Here is a 6,000-nt window from a genome sequence, read left to right on the forward strand (position 1 = left end):
AATTATTGACAGAAGCAATGACATGGATAAATCTCAAATGCATCATGCCCAGTGAAAGGAGGGAGATTCAAAAAGCTACGTACTGCAGAGTTCCTGTCGAGGCTCAGCGGAAACGGAAACGAATCTGACTGGTATCCAAGAGGACACAAGTTCAGTCCTTGGCCTTGATCAGTGAGTCGAGGATCCGGCATTGCCGTGAGCAGTGGTGTAAGTTGCAGATGCCACTCAGATCCCACTTTGTTGTGGCTGTCATGTAGGCCGGTGGCTACAGCTCTGATTCAATCCCTAGGCTGGGAACCTCCATCTGCCAGGAGGCACTAAAAAGACATATGCACACAGAAAAGCTACATACTGCATGATTTCATTTATATAAAATTCTGGAAAAGGCAAAACTATAGGAATAAAAACAAATCAGCAGTTGCCAAGGGTTAAAGATGGGGGCAGGATTTAATGACACAGGGGTAACATGAGGGAATTTGGGAGGCAGAGTGAATGATCAAACTGTTCCAAATTTGTTAGTGACTACAGGATTTACAAAGTCTTACATAACTGTACATCAAAGACTAGGTTTTATTGTACATAAATTAAAATAAATCTGTTAAAAACTCACTGATGAAAAACCCAACTTCATAAATCACTTTGTAGACCATTTCTTCCTATTTATGTTTTGGAATCTTAAACTGATTTTTGAAAAAGCAGTGACTTAGCGAGTTCCCATTGTGGCTCAGCGGAAACGAATCTGGCTAGAAACCATGAGGTTGCGGGTTCGATCCCTGGCCTTGCTCAGTGGGTTAAGGATCCGGTGTTGCCGTGAGCTGTGGTGTAGGTCGCAGCTGAGGCTTGGATCCTGAGTTGCTGTGGCTGTGGCTTAGGCCGGTGGCTACGGCTCCGATTAGACCCCTAGCCTGGGAACCTCCATATGCCTTGGGAAGCAGCTGTAGAAAAGGCAAAAAGACAAAAAAAGAAAAGAAAAAAGAAAAAGAAAAAGCAGTGACTTAGGCTGGCCCCTTGAGGATGTAGTATCCAAAGGGTCAGGATGAACCAGAAGGGCCAGAGCAGCTGCAGGCAGCCACACTGTAGGTCATGCTCAGTGTCCCACATGCCACATATCACGGTGCCCAGACCACACTGCTCACAGCAGTCCTGTCTGGAGGGACTCACTCCCTGAAGAGAGAGGAGACCAAAAGTTAGGCACAGTCAGAACCCCTTCCAAACAGGCTGGAGGAGAACGGCATAGGACCCGTTCTAGAATGTTCTGAGGGGAACCAAATTCTTCCCATGCTAGCCGTTCCCCTAGCTGGTAGGCAGAGGATCCACAACAAGAAGCCACCAGGATGGAGACAGAGGGTAGTGGAAGGTGGCCCAGGGTCCCCCCAGCTCTTGAACAAGTGTATAAATGAACTTGGATCCCAGGAGACAGAGGAGACACTGAGTGCTGGCCTTTCAGCAGGACCCTGGGCCAGTGTGAAGAGGGGGATCCCCCGAGCTGGCAGTGGGTGGGGGTGGGGCATGATACAGGCAGGGTACCCAAAATGGGCTCTGGCCCATAAGGATCACTGAGCACATGAGTCAACTGCTTCTGCCTCCCAATCAGAGGCAGAGACTCAATATTCTGGCCACTGTCACTTGAGCTGGACCTCAGGTCCCATCTGTGAGTACCAGTTTGGTTTCCTTGTACCTCACAAAAATCTGCATCAAGACCAAATACCATGTATAGGAATACAAATTATTTTTAATAATTCCTTGGCTTACTGGTGGAGCATAGAGTCCCAGGAGAACACCAAGGACTTCTAGAAGGAAAAGAGAAAATTCCTGCCAGGCTACATTACAGAGAACAGACCAGAGCCACAGAGCAAACAAGCCCCAAGTAGAGAAAAGAGGGTCCTGAGATTAACTGGCTGTTCCATGAAACCTTGGGGCAATCGATACTCCTTGAGACTCCTCCTCTTACCATCAACTCCTCTCCCCACTCTTGTCTGGCCCCACATCAGCCAGAGCCACAGCCCTCAACACTAGAGGTAGATTCAGTCATGCCCCTTAGCTGCTAAAACATTTCAGGGCTCTTGGATAAGAGTGCAGAGCTCTAGGAGTTCCCGTCATGGCTCGGCAGTAACGAACTTGACTAGTATCCATAAGGACACAGGTTCGATCCCTGGCCTCGCTCAGTATGTGGAGGGGTTCAGGATCCAGTGTTCCCAAGAGCTGTGGTATAGGTCGCAGACATGGATCAGATCTATGTTGCTGTGTCTATAGACTGGCAGCTGCAGCTCTGATTTAACTGACCACTAGCCTGGGAACTTCCATATGCCTTGGGAGCAGCCCTAAAAAGCAGTGCTTCTTTATATACAAGAAAACTTACAGGCTGGTCTGCCTCCCAGGAGAAATTGTAGAAAGAGCTCCTCCCACCTCTTCTGGGTACCATCCTCTCCATTCCCTCACTGCTGCTGCTGCTACAACCTGTGTGAAGCCTCAGGCTGGTCTGCTCTTCTGTCTCTGTTTATGTGCATCAACCCTGCAACAGGCTATGTGCCAGAGGCTGAGAGGACAGAAACACAGGGAAGTCTTTTTCTCACTGAGTGGGAAGAAAAAGGAAAAGGAAACATACACTTCGCAGTGCTGTAGAGATGACTGAGTGCTTCCAGGTGCTCCAGGTTGCACGCATCCCAAAGGGGAGCAGAAGAGAGGTGCTCTGAGTCCCCTCCTTCCTCTGGACCTTCTCACTGGGGTGGCTGATGTTCCATAGAAGCTCTGCCATCTTCCCAAAATAAAGCTCAGGATAAACTCCTAACCTTGTTTGCTTTGGGCCACATGGATTCTTCCAGCCCCTCCCTAATGAGTGTGACTGCTAGACAAGGGAGCCAGTCCAGCCTACAGCTGGTCAGGTGCTCAGCTCTTATGCTCACCAGACGTGGCTTGCTGGCCCTTGATGCTAATTATCCAAGGGCAAGACTGGTTAGCAGAGATGGAGCACAGATGGCGCCCTGAGCATTGGTGCAGGGCAGGGACCCAGCCCTCCTCTGGATCGCCTTGCTCACAGTTCCTTAGCTCTGTTGTCTGGCAGCATCTTCTTCACAGCAGCCCCAAGGGTTGAAGACTCACTAGAGAAAGGGAATAAAGAGGCTCAAGCCCAGTAACAGATCCCCTGGTACTATTTCCTAGAAGACAGAAGAAATCGAGCTGTCACCAAACAGAAATGAGCCATCCAACTTCTGCCACATGAGTTGGCCTGCCAGCAGTCAGCAGAGGGCTCACAGCAAACACACAACACCTGGGCACATGGAAAAACACAGGTGGCCCACAGCCCATCTTGAGGGAAGCAGGCTGCCCACCACTCAAACCCTAGAACTTTCATTCTAACTCCTTTTTAATAAATAGAACTGTATACAGAAGCCATTGTACTTGCTCATTTACTGAGACAGGCAGATTTGGCTGGGGTTGGAGTGGGGTGGGGGTGTGTTTTCCTTACTCAGGAGGGGTAAATCACTTTCTTGGTAAATGTAAATCTGACCTCAACTATCTGGGGAGATGCAGACACCGAGGAGAGAGAGGAAGCTGGCTTGGCTGACCAGTGAAGGGGTCCTGGCCAGGGGTGGGGGGCATGTAACAATCCACAAACCTCTCACAGCCACCAGTGTGTCCAGCTTCTCTGCAGAAGTAACCAGAAGTGTGGAGAGCAGAGGCGGGAAGAGGCGGACAAAAGATGTACCTTGATTGTGGCTTGAATCTTTCCCCCAGGAGGAGAGATTCTAGAACCTTAAAAAAAAAAAAAATCAAGGTCTTTGCAAAAAAACTAGAACCAATACTACAAATGTGAAAGCCACTTTTCTAAGTAGACTAAGCATTAAGTAAACACCAAATCTGGAAGTTTGTCATGGGACGTAAGAAAGTTAAAACAGTGGTTTCTTCCAAGTTTTTTTCTTTCAAAGTCTGAGCTCATTGGCCCTAACCTACCATTTCCCTAGGGGAAGGAAGTCTTTTTTATTCTCTATGGAACGAAGGATACCTGGCACAGAATTCCTCATATTAGTGCAGAAACATCGCACTGGCTGCTTGTAAATGTTGCTGGGTGGGGAAGGGCCCAGAACTACAGCCCAAGGAGCAGGTCAGGATTACTGTTGATGGAGAGGGGTCTTTGTATAGACATTCTTAGCATGTGTGTTAGGATTCGAGGGAGTCACCAGGCTCCCACATGCCTCCAGGTACCTCCCAAAGTTGTCTTCCATAATGACTAATGTTCCCATGTGGAAAATATCACTGGTGCTAGGACTCCGAGACCTCATCTAGTGCCTTTGTTTCCTATTGCCTCTGTAACAAATTACCACAAACTTAGTGGCTTAAACCAATACAAATGTACTGTTTTACAGTTCTAAATGTCAAGAGTTTGACAAGGATCTCAGTGGACTAAAATCAAGATGGCCACAGGGTTGCATTCCCATCTGGAGATGCCAGGAAAGAATCCATTTCCTTGCTTTTTCCAGCCTCTAGAAGCTGCCCACACCCCGTGGCTAGTGGTCCCCTTCTTCATCTTCAAAGCCAACTAGGGCAGGTGGAGTCCTTCCTACACTGCATCACTCTCATCTACTCTGTTACCTTCTTCTTCCACTTTTAAGGACGTTTGTGATTACACTGGGGCCACAGAAATCCAGGAAAATCTCCCTGTCTTAAGGTTGGTTGACTAGTAACCTTAATTTCATCTGCAACCTTAATTCCCATTTACCATGAAAAAGAACATGTTTACAGGTTCTAGAGATTTAGATGGGTGTCTTTGAGAGGAAGGAAGACGTTATTCTAGCAACCACATCTAGCACGCAGATTTGTTACCTAGGAGAGAGAAATTAAGTTACAAAATAAATTAGCTGTCACTCAGAAGAATGTGTGAACTTGAGATCCTGAAGATCAAACCAGGTTCATTTTTTTTTCTTTCTTCTTTTTTATATTAACAGCCTCACCCACCTGCAGCATATGGAAATCCCTGGGCTAGGGGTCGAATGGGAGCTGCAGCTGCTGGCCTACACCACAGCCACAGCAACCAAGTTGCCTCTGTGACTTATGCTGCAGATTGTGACAACACCAGATCCTTTAATCCACTGAGAGAGGCCAGGGATTGAAAACCCATCCTCACTGACACTGTCAGGTTTTTAACCGGCTGAGCCACAGTGGGAACACTAAGCCAGGTACTGGTTTTTGTTGTTGTGTTGTCTTTGTCTTGTTTTGATTTTTGCTTTTTAGGGCCGCACTTGTGGCATGCAGAAGTTCCCAGGCTAGGGGTTGAATCGGAACTACAGCTGCCAGCTTAGGCCACAGGCACAGCAACGCAGGATCCAGGCCACATGGCAACATTGGATCCTTAACCCAGGGAGTGAGGCCAGGCATCAAACCCATATCCTCATAGATATTCGTCAGGATTGTAACCTGCTGAGCCACAACGGGAACTCCCAAGCCAGGTACATTTTGGTGGAAAATGTCATCTCGTTGAGTATATACATGGCTGCAAGCTCTAATGAGACTTTATGCTTAGTGTAAGGAAGTGGGAAATAAGACAAAGAGTCAGTCTACAGACCTGCTTGCCCTGATCTTTGTTTCATTTTTAACCTGGAGATATGTGAACCACCCATTCCAAAGGTTCTCAGTTCCTCAGCAGCCTGATTCCCTTCCCCTAGAGTGGTATCCTTTTGCTTCTTAATTCCTGGGCAGACGAAGAAGAAAAAGGATATGCTTTAGACTAGAGCAGCGCTTGAACCCAAGCATTATAACGGCAATAACCACCAATGGGGCTCCCACCATGCTTCTCAGTGTACATCCCATAATCCAGCTGTACCAGAATCCTCTTGGGAATGAGATCCAGGAATCCACATTTTAAAGAGATCTTAAGAAATTCTGATGTAAATGAAAGCTCTGACAGCCACTATTTTTTTTTCTTTTTTTCTTTTTTTAGGGCCTCACTGAAGCATATGGAAGTTTCCAGGCTAGGGGTCAAATCAGAACTATAGCTGCTGACCT

Source organism: Sus scrofa, chromosome 1 (genome assembly GCF_000003025.6).
Source record: "Sus scrofa isolate TJ Tabasco breed Duroc chromosome 1, Sscrofa11.1, whole genome shotgun sequence".
Lineage (NCBI taxonomy): Eukaryota > Metazoa > Chordata > Mammalia > Artiodactyla > Suidae > Sus > Sus scrofa.